Here is a 12,358-nt window from a genome sequence, read left to right on the forward strand (position 1 = left end):
GTTCTTAATGTCAGCATGCCAACATACAATTCCAATTTCCTTGATGTATGCTCAATCATTCAGGAAATCCAAAAAAGTTGTTCCTGTTCATCTGGACGTAGCATTTTCAGTGGGAGAAATGTTTTGTCAATCTTCCAAGTGACTTCTTCAGTCTCAGTTGACTGCAGGTTTCCCCAACCTTATAAAAAAAAAACATTTGCATAATGACTGACACGAGCACCACTGACTAACAATGGGCCATGAGTCCAGTTTCAGGATCGCTATTATGCAAATTGTCTTGACCATTAATCAATGACCACTGATCAGTGACCATGAGTAGCATTCACAGAGAGTTGTGGAATGGCTGCAATTACAGCATTGTAAGATGGTAACAGACGTGTACATCCTCATAATTGAAAGAGCAGCCATTGGCCTGCAGGTGTAAATAGACTGCGGAGTCCTGACAAGTTAGTGCTTCTATGTTGTGCCATCTACGTAGTCAGAGGTTGTTTGGTATCCCTGATCTATAAATCACAGCATTCTTCCCCACATTTATCAGCGTACACTATATTACTCTTTATGTCACTGTGGACCCGATCCTTGGTGTGCACCAGTTTTTGGTGCGACACTGAAAACGCTACAACCACATGAACGGAATAAACTTTTGAGGTTTTACTTAGAAAGCAAATAATCTCTTGATTCTGATTTACATTGGACTTAGCAAGGAGTTGGCAAGTGTCAGTGTCTTTCATGCAAACTACAGGTGACTGCAGCAATCTGCTATCAACCAGAGCTATTACAAGGTCTTTGGTTCAGCACCCTCTTTGTGACTGTTTTTACCTAGCAACAGCCATCAACCACACGCCAACCTTTTAGCAAATGACCCAGCAACCAGAGATTGCCAGGGGTAGGTCAACTGGTCTCTATGGTTGTGTTTTTGCAGGTATTAGTTAGAATTATGTAAATAATGGTACTGAATAAAAACTCTAGACCATAAAAATTATTACAATTTATCTGACTGGTTTTATGCAAATATCTCAAAAAAGCAATAAGGCAAAAATCTTGCAACCTGCAAGAGACACAAGGTTTAGTCATAGGACCATCAACCATCTTGTGGTTGTTGAGGGAGTTAAGGCTAAACTAAAGTCAATCAAAAACAAAAACATATACACAGTCACTAATATAGTCACCCCCCTGTGTGGCTTTGCTGATCTACTCTTCTCTGATAGGGTTCAGTTCTCCAAAACTACAAGGAGAAAGATCAGGTCAGCACCACTAACAACAGCAAAGTCACCCATTGTTCACAGACAAAGGACTGTGACAAATCCCTGACAAAACCTTGTGTGTATTGCTCCCCAAAGTACAATAGAAGACAAGATTGTGTGTCAGCTTCATTTCCACTGTCAAAGCTCTCACTGGCAAAGTGCAGTCTGAAAAGCAATTACGTTCATCGGGGAGACGTAGGCATGATTCAAAATTAATTCCTATTGTCAAGCAAATGGGGGGAAAGGAGCGTTCTTCTTGTCTGCTTGACTCATTGAGATATGGAGTCAGCAGACATATTCAAATCAGTCATGTTTTTAGGAAATTCCTCACAGTTCTTCATAATCTGTTTTTCTATGCGCTTTCTTTTTTTTCTTTAAGTATCACTTTTATGCTTTCAAAGATTTTATACTTATATAAGTTACACTAAACTTGATAAAGAGATGGTCAAGTCATTATATGAGCGGGAACTTTTATGAGGTGTTTTGAAGTGTTACATGTATCTAACACATCTGCTATGTTCACTATTAATGGCATTTACTAACAGAGATGAGTCATCCCTGTCCTAGTAGCAGACCCCAAAGGTGTTTAACACACTTCAGTTCAGTAGGATTTGTATGTCTGTCATGTCAGGCATACACTTAGTATTAACATATAATATATTTCCAGATAAGTTATTTGAAAAAAGGGTTAATGACAGAAGTATTAGCCCATGGTTAAAATTTTCAGTTCGGACAGACAGTACTTTTTTATGTTAAAAACCAAATGAATTAAATCACAATGTTTTCAAAACCACAATCACTATATGAGGATTAATTGAAATGCGGTCACTGTTCTGTCAGACTAATCCAGTCACCATTGGACAATGTAGTCATCCAGCCATTTAACCCAGACGAGAATATTACATGTGTAACATGTACAAATCAATATCTGACTATGATCCCATCAGCCAGACCACACTTGAAGGTTTTCAGGCAGAAACTGTGATCAGATCTCACCCAGGTGTAAATCCAATGCTTGCAGGGTGACAGTCCACGCTGCGAAGAAAAAAACATCAGCTAAGTCTGAGCAATTGAAAGGTCACCTAACTCTGCCCCTTCCTGCTAACTCAAACAAGCTTAAGAAAAGCTCCTGGTTGCAGCAGTAATGCTAGAATCGTGTAGGAAAAAAGAGCTCTTCTTCCTTCAGTGTAGGAAAGAAGGATGCTTCTTCACCTAATTCAATAACAAGTACATGTAAATACCAGCTGTGAATGCAATGGATGGATCACAAGACCAGATTACAGGTTAACATCAGATGCATATGGCTATCTAATATCACTATCCAACTTTATTGATTATGTGTCTTCACATTTTTTTTGCCAGTTGTAAATATTATGCAGTTTTTAACAAAAAAAAATATACTGACAAACACAACAAAACAGTGCAACAACAATGCAGCCCCAAACCCAGGCAGAGCCACCTGTGATTTTACTGATGGCTGTAGTCACTCACTGTTGTGCCTCTCTCATGACAGAGACAGCATTGATGACATGTTGAACCAACATTTTCAAATTTTGATGTATTGCTCTGTAAGACCTCTTGCTACTGATTTTCAATCCAGTTCTTGTTTAATTTCACACATCTCAACTCTGGCATACCTCTCTCATGGTTTCCCTTCCTTTAGAACAATTTCTTACAGCAGTTCTTCCACTGAAACATTTTCCGAGCTTCAGTAAATAGAAGTTGGATCAACTGAAGGATCAGATGGGCATTTGAGGGTAGTAAACATCAAATATTTGGAAGCAGTGCATACAGTGCAGAGCTATGCAAACCTCTTTGAGTCGGTTGTTGCACAATTGGTGTAAAAGTACTAGTAGATTGAATTAAGGAAATGGGGAAAAAATTTTGTATTTATGCAATAGACCACTCAGGCTCATTGGAAGCAAAATATAAAGAAATGAGAGATGATTCAAGAGTTTAGAAAAGTACTATATTCTTACAGGAAATTTGTAAAGTCTAAATCTAAAACCCAAGAAAGCCCATTAAAGGCTACGATGCACATATTGTGTATTTCATACACATAAATCAGACTGCCACTAAGAGCTGGATGTGCCCATAAAACACCTCCTCCTTTACCATTCCGTCTTCACAGCTTAGTTTTCCAGCTAATATTTATACAGACACATGCTTGAGCAGATGTAGTGAGCTCTAATCACTTGCTAAGCATGCTACCGTGTAGCAAGCCATAAACCACGAGGAGGTCTTTCCTTTTTTCCCTTCCTCTACCATCACCTCTTTTTTTTTTATCCTCTGTTAGGGAGCGTTAAGCCACATGTTGCCTGCTATAAAAAGAGGGATGTCACAGTAACAGATGTATGTTTTTAGTGTATCTTTGTATTTTGAAATCCCTTTAATGTTTTATCCAGTCTGTCTTTACCTTTCATCCGCTTTCCAGTTATTTTTTTTCCACAACAACCCCCTCACCTTGTTCTGAAAATATATTTCCCTTTTATTCTGCTTCTCTTCAAAAGATTTAGGGTATCTATTTTCTCTTCAAGCATATGCCAGATGCTAACACTATGCAGTCAGCACAGTAGCTATCAACAGCTGTGAATCAACTCAGCAGCTGCTTCTTAAGGTGTTAGCCACGGACTTGTCACCCTTGCACCTCATAATCTTGTCAGTGTATGACCTTAGAGTTGTGTTGCTAATCTGCCTCTCAGCGACAGATGTCCTGTTATGATACCACAAGAGAAGGACAGTGAATTATGATGCTATCTCTTGCTCCTCTATTAGTCAAATTAGGCATTTAGAGGTCTTTCACCTTTATTTAGAAGGCACCACATCACTATACTAATTGAGTTGAGAAGCAGACATGTTACATCTTCCAAGATCAGGTGAAATGCTTTGCTTATTTCAAGAGCATATTGATATAATAAAGACTGCAAGCTACTAATGCTGCACATGATATTTCAAACACACTCTACCTAAGCTGCTAAATTTGCTATCTACGACTTTGAAATGTCAGTGTAACTTTGCTGCCTGCTATTTTGACCACCACACCAGCATCTACCTGTAGACTTTAGTGGATTCCATATTAATCACTTCCTGATTTCTACATGCATACTATTTTTTGAGAATGATGACATCAGAGTACAAATGCTAATCAGTATTCTGCTGCAGTGATAAATCATTTCAAATATGGGTTTCTTGAGTCAAACACACAGTGTTACAAGGATTGAGCTGAACTATATTGGACTATGTCTTTAAATACCCTGTCTAAGTAAGTGTTACTAAAAATAAACAGCTGGGATAACATTGTGCAACTAATTAAGTTAACTTTGGGTATAGAAAAAGTCAAGTGAAGTCGAAGTTTTTTCCTATAGCACATTTAATAATAAACAACCTCAGTGCAAAGTGCAGGTTACACAAAATATAAACTATACATAAGACTAAATATACCTCTGAGATCTCTAAAATGCCCCAAAAAAGATTCACCAGTTTGCAAATATTCTAGATCAATTTTAGAATAATATACATATAATGTATAATAATGTACCTCAAGGTAAAATTGCAAAGAATTGGAATATCTCACCATGTACAGTCTACAATATTATCAATAGATTCAAAGATCTGGTGAAATCTCTCTTCTCACTGAACAAGGAAGAAAATCAGTACTGGAAGCCTGCGATGTCTTTAAATTATTACTAAAAACATGAACAAATATCCACACTTTAGAAGAAAATTACAACAGCAATGTAAAAACAAAGCAGGTGAGCATGAATTTTCACATGCACATGATCCTTTTGGGGTTTACAAATGCACATATGTTAGCCACACAAACGCACACACCTGACAATGACCTCACCTTATCTTATCCTGTCTAAAGTATGAAAAACAAGTTGTGTACTCTGCAGATAATGTCCTCTGTGTATGAGCATGTGGCACTGTTCAGGTATTTTGTGTTCTTTTTCATATTTAATGGAGCATATTTGCACTATGCATCACTGTGAGCCTTATGTTCAACATTTGGTTTCTCTGAGAGTTCCCAATTTATCTATTTTAATTCTGCATCACTAATCAGACGTAGAAAACTGGAAAAGTGCCCACACCAACGCCAGCCAGCTGTATCTTCAACAGGCATGCAAACATCTGTAAGAACCAGGATCTGTATCACTGGTGAGTCTATTTAAGGTAATAGCTTCCCCTGGCACAAGCCATCTGACAGAGCTAATTACGATAAAGTCTCGGCTGGGAGGTTTCACGCGCTGCCTGAGAAACCTTAAACACAGAAACTGGCTGTTTTTCACTGTTTTTCTTTCTTTGTTTTCCCTCTCAAATCACTGTTCCATTGCTTAAGCACTCGTAACTCCCAAATGGAGACCTTGCTCATTAAGAGGATGGAAGCATTTCAGATTTCTCCTCTTCCTCCTCCTCCTCAGCACAACAGTATGAGGAGCATTTGATTGACAGGTGGGACATTTCTGTTGGTGGCATCTCTCCCAGGTGTCCCGTTTCCTCACCGGGGTATGTTTTTATGGGTACACACATGCATGGAGGACTGACAGAAACAATTCTGCTCACATACTCACAAATCGGGATAAATAGAAGTGAACACAATGCTGCAGACACTGCCAGAGAGAGACTGGTGGATTTCTGTCCCAAAAGACAATAAGTGAAAATTAGGAGCACAGGGTCTGATATTGCTAAGGATAAACAGAGTTTCCACTATTTACTCGGTTTAATTTAGTAGTTTGCACTCGCCGCTTTAGAATATGGAAGGTTTTAAATTAAGTTTGTTATTCCCTCAGTAACTCAGATCAGTGTGTGTACATACACACCAATACCCAAATCCTTACATATTCACACAGTTTTATACTCAATTTAAAACTGAACTTGAAATAAGCAAATAAAGAGTATGATTTGGCATTCGCTGGAAACCAGTAAATCCCATTAGTAAAGGAGATAGAGAAGAAAACCAAGCAAAACAACAGTAAACACAAGATTTAAACAAATAGATAAATTCAATTTAAAAATAATATCAAACAGTTCTTCATTTAAACTCTTTAAAATATGGATGATGGTTTTATGGAAGATCTGCAAAAACCAAAAAAATCCCCAAAATCTAGCACAGGCTAGATAGAGTAATTTCCTTTGCTTTTTTTTTTTTAAACCCACAGAGTCTTGCCATAGTCTAGAATAATAGGCTGGAAATAGTAAAGGCTTAGTCTCACAAACTGGTTTTATTGGAAGCACACTGTCATGAAACATGTACCTAATTTTCATAGAGAGAGAAACCGAGCGAGGTCAGGCAGATAAAGCAGGTTAAGATTACTTCACACGCGAAATACTTTCATTTGTCGCTCGCAGGCCCCCGCCTACAAACCACAGCTTGTCCGATCGTAATTTAGAGACTACAGCCGGGAACAGCAGGCAGGCATGTCAAGCTCTGAATTTCTTTGCATGTTGTGCTTGGGCTCTACTGAAGGGATGCTAATTTGCATTTAAAGTGGTTTGAGAGAGGTGTCCTTTTTCAATGTTGACAAAACAAAAAACACAAGCAAAAGCATGTCTTCCCTCCAAAATCTGAGGTAACTCATCCAGCTAACCAGCTTACTAGAGGGTGTACAGTGTACACTAGAAGTGACAGTCACATAGGTCAAAATCAAGGCACGTGTATTCATAGCTTCTAAAATGACAAAGATATATGTAAATTTACATTAATCAATAAAAAGTAAATACTTTATAGCTATAATTAAAATACAGGCATCTGTTATCACTGACAATATTTAGAAAACGAAAGAATATTAAAACGACATCGAGTACATCTAATTTTCAGTTAGCCTTACAAGGTTATCAAATGACCTGAAAACATTCAAACTTGTCAGCTTCAGATGTATGGGCTGTTTTATCCATGGCATGAAAAGTGTGACCATGAGACTTCACAAAGATGGGAAAGGATACAGAAAGAATAGCAGCAAGCTAAAATTATGCAGTAATCAGGAGCGGTAATCAGGAGGTGTAAGAGCCACTTGAGCACTAATCAGAGCTGTGGACAGTGTGCTATTTTCACAATTTAGCTCGGAGATGCAGAAAAGTCCTTCATACTTGGCATAGGGCTTATCTATGTAAATCTGAGCTTCTGTGACTGCTTAGATAGCGCAGTGGAGCGGCACAATCTCAACCCCTATGTGAAGAAACATAACCTTTCTTGCTTTTTGTCACAAAAAAAACCCCTGTAAAACTGATGAATATGGGGAGGTCATTTAGATAACACTAAATAAATTTGTTTGTGTCAAATCTTGCGCGTACTTGTGCTCAAGGCGGTCCAGAGTTGCATTAGAAGATGACTGTGAAGAGAAAATCTGCCAAATTTAAATAAGGGTTTTTTAATTTGTTTTTTTTTTGTAGAACTGGAACATTTTATTCCACCTCAGATCCTGGTGTGATCCTGCCTGACTGAAGTGAAAGGGAGATGAGGGAAAGGTGGTGGAAAAAGCAACAGGGATGTTAAAGCTGTAAATGGATGTGTCAGAAGCTGTCAAAGAGAAGAAGGTCAGAATAACCAAAATTTAAAAAGATGTTCTAAAGGAAGTAGTATGTTGCGAGAATATGCTACGAACAGTTCGAAACACTTTCTAGTTTGCGAATATACATTGTTGTTGTTTAAGCTGTATAGCAGGAGAGCTGCTTTGCTGCCTGAAGCAGGTGTGCTGGTCTGCAGGTTTGCAGCAGTAACCTAGCACACGCTAGTTGCATTACTCGCATTATCTTTTTTTTTTCATATAGTAAGAAGCTGTGCTTGTGCACATGCACGTCACAGTGTGCATCCATTAATTTTGGGGTCAAAGCTTATGAAAGAGCATTGATGGGAGTGATGTTTGATTTGCGTGGCTGCAGAGTTTAAATCTAAAAAGAATTTCTACACTGTTAAATGGAAAGAGATTTGGTTAGAGAAATTTTCTTCAGCCACCCTGCTTCCAGTTCCAATGCCACATTGGTAGCAGTGTGAATGAATTAGCAGAGGACAATGTGGATCATTGCCTGGAAAGCTTTTCTGCACTGCAGACAGTAAAAGGTTTTTGTGAAAATGGAAGCAAATAACATAAAAATGATTACAAACAACAATATAGTGAGGGGAACATAGTAATTTCCATTAATAAGGCAACTTAATAATGAAATTGGCGTCTTTTATATTAGAAATGATCTATAATTTTAGCAATTACAGTTTAGAAAGTCCTATAACCAGTATTAATGTCTGTGCAGCCACAAAGGTCAATAGGTGCTCTTTTACCTAACAAGGTCCCACAGGAATGATTCCTAATCAGGTCACCTTTGAAAAGTCTTTAACTTAAAGGTAAAGTCAATGCAAGAAAAGGGCACACATCATTCCCTGTGTGTTCTACAGTACAGTGTATTCAATGTGGGTTGACTTAAAGTCTTTCAGTGTGCTTATTAATTGTAATAAAATACAAAGATAACAAAACTTTTTTTTTTCATGTATAAAAATGTGATACTTTCTACTGGCAAAGGGATTCCATCATCCATCCAAATCATTGAATTCATGTATTCCAATCACTTCCATGGCCACAGGCGTATAGAATCAAGCACCTCAGTATGCAGACTGAAGTTTAGTGGAGGGAGGATTACAGTATCCCCTTAGTTACAATGAAATGAACTCATAATGCTTCATCATACAAAGAGACTTTGGACAACTCCATGCTTTGTGGAAACAGTTTGGGGAGGACCACTTCCTGTTACAACAAAACTACACACCAGTCTGCAAAGCAATATCCATAAAGACGAATTTGGGGTAGAAGAACATGACTGGCCTCCACAGAGTCTTGACCTTACCCTGATAGAACACCTTTGGGATGAATTAGAGTTGAAACTGGAAGTTGGGTCTTTTTTATACAACATCAGTGTTTGTCCTCACAAATGCACTTCTGGAAGAATGGTCAGAAATTTCCATAAACACACTCCTACACTGCAAAAACTCAAAATCTTACCAAGTATATTTGTCTTATTTCTAGTCAAAATTATCTCATTACACTTAAAATAAGACACAATCAGCTACAGGGCAACATTTCAGTAAGCTAAAGGAACTTGTTTCAAGACAGTGAATCTTGAAACTAGAGAAAAACTAGAGATTTTTCACTTGTTCCATTGGCAGATTTTTTCACTTAATACAAGATATTTTAGCTTAAAATAAGTGAAAAAATCTGCCAATGGAACAAGTGAAAAATCTCTAGTTTTTCTCTAGTTTCAAGATTCACTGTCTTGAAACAAGTTCCTTTAGCTTACTGAAATGTTGCCCTGTAGCTGATTGTGTCTTATTTTAAGTGTAATGAGATAATTTTGACTAGAAATAAGACAAATATACTTGGTAAGATTTTGAGTTTTTGCAGTGTAAACCTTTTGCAAAGCGATCCCAGAACAGTTCAAGCTATTATAGTTGCAAAGGCTGGGCTGACATCATATTAAACTCTATGGAATAAGAATGGGATGTCACTGAAGTTCATATGCGTGTGAAGGTAGAAGAGTGAATACGTTTGGCAATATAGTGTACTTATTGTCCAAAACACCATGACAATAATTGACCAGGCTCAGCACACGGCACGCACTCTGCTTTGTTTGTGCTGGTTTGTACTTGTGTCAAGCTGTGCTTCACAGCTAAGTGTGCGCTCTGGGGATGTGCACTCACAGTGGCATGATCATGATTTGAAACAACCAGAATTTTCACTCATTTCTATTTGAAAATTATGTGCAAACTCTAGTGGGTGTTTTAAAGTAACTCAATGAGTGAAGTACCTGATTCAGTCTCTTATTAAAATGAAATTTAGAGTTTTTATTCGGACCACCTCTAAAAATTTCTCACCCACCATCCTTGCCATTTCTAGTCCAAGTTGTCACATGAAGTAATACTCTTTGAACAAAATTATTTATTTCATTCTGATTCATGCTTGATTACTAGTCTTCCACACCTGTGCTTGGACGCTTTTGTCAGTCTGATTCACTGCTAATTAATCACACCAAATCCGTCCTGTACACAAACCAGCTGCATCACTCACTGACAAAGCGACAATGAGGTCAAAACATCCACCATCTGGTTTCTCTCAGGAAATATTAGAGCACTCTCACACAGGCTTACGTGGGTGATGACAAACAAGTGTCAAAGAATGCAGCCTATATCCCCTCGACAGTTAGGCATTTTTTGAGAGTTGCCAACATTTGCTTCCGATGGGGATTTCCCACAATTCCCGAAATGACTGACAATAATTGAGCGAAATTTGCAGGACTTATTTAGTTAAAAAAAATCTTCAATGTAAACTGAGCTATTAATGCTAGTTTATTAAAATATTCAAAAGCCAAATACCCAGGATCCATGTGAAATTGAATATTTATTTATATTGAAAATAAATGCCCAAACCAAACGATTAAAAAAGAATCACTTTCATAATTGTATTTGTGGACACCATAAACATGCTTAAAAAGATGTAGATGCCTTCTACATGGAGCTAACAAAATCAAGTCTGGTGCAAGACATATATACATATACATATATATATATATATATATATATATACGTATATATATATATACATATATATATATATATATATATATATACGTATACATATATATACATATATATATATATATATATATATATATATATATATATATATATAGAGGCCAACTCCAAGCCCATAGCACAAGTCACCATCAGGTGCGGGATCTACCAAGGAGATGCTCTGTCCCCACTGCTGTTCTGCATAGGCCTGAACCCCCTCAGTGAGATCATTAACAAGACTGGCTACGGATACAGACTACGGAACGGAGCAGTTGTCAGCCACCTCCTGTACATGGATGACATCAAGCTGTATGCCAAGAGTGAACGAGACATCGATTCACTGATCCACACTACCAGGCTATACAGCAATGACATTGGAATGTCGTTCGGACTGGAGAAGTGTAGCCGGATGGTAACAAAGAGAGGAAAGGTAGTCAGAACTGAGGGGATTGAACTACCAGAAGGCAACATTGCAGACATAGAGGACAGTTACAAGTACTTGGGGATCCCGCAGGCAAATGGGAACCATGAAGAGGCCGCTAGAAAAGCTGCAACCACCAAGTACATGCAGAGGGTCAGGCAAGTCCTGAGGAGTCAGCTGAATGGTAAGAACAAGATCCGGGCCATCAACACGTACGCCCTGCCCGTGATCAGGTACCCTGCTGGGGTAATAGGCTGGCCAAAGGAGGAGATAGAAGCCACTGACATAAAGACAAGAAAGCTCCTTACCATGCATGGAGGGTTTCACCCCAAGTCCAGCACCCTGAGGCTGTACGCTAAGCGGAAGGAAGGGGGCCGGGGACTGGTGAGTGTCAGCACCACAGTCCAGGATGAGACAACGAACATCCAAGAATACATTGGGAAGATGGCCCCAACTGACCGAGTGCTCAGTGAATACCTCAGGCAGCAGAAACCCAAGAAAGAGGAGGGAGACGAGGAACCATCATGGAAGGACAGGCCCCTGCACGGTATGTACCACCGGCAGATAGAGGAGGTGGCTGATATCCAGAAATCCTACCAGTGGCTGGACAAAGCTGGACTGAAAGACAGCACAGAGGCACTAATCATGGCAGCACAAGAACAAGCTCTGAGCACAAGATCCATAGAGGCTGGGGTCTATCACACCAGGCAAGACCCCAGGTGCAGGCTGTGTAAAGATGCCCCAGAGACAATCCAGCACATAACAGCAGGGTGCAAGATGCTAGCAGGCAAGGCATACATGGAACGCCATAACCAAGTGGCCGGCATAGTGTACAGGAACATCTGTGCCGAGTATAACCTGGAAGTCCCGAGGTCAAAATGGGAGATGCCCCCAAGGGTGGTGGAGAATGACCGAGCTAAGATCCTGTGGGACTTCCAGATACAGACGGACAAAATGGTGGTGGCTAACCAACCGGACATAGTGGTGGTAGACAAACAGAAGAAGACGGCCGTAGTGATCGATGTAGCGGTTCCGAATGACAGCAATATCAGGAAGAAGGAACACGAGAAGCTGGAGAAATACCAAGGGCTCAGAGAAGAGCTCGAGAGGATGTGGAGGGTGAAGGTAACGGTGGTCCCC

Source organism: Astatotilapia calliptera, chromosome 17, assembly GCF_964374335.1.
Source record: "Astatotilapia calliptera chromosome 17, fAstCal68.1, whole genome shotgun sequence".
NCBI lineage: Eukaryota > Metazoa > Chordata > Actinopteri > Cichliformes > Cichlidae > Astatotilapia > Astatotilapia calliptera.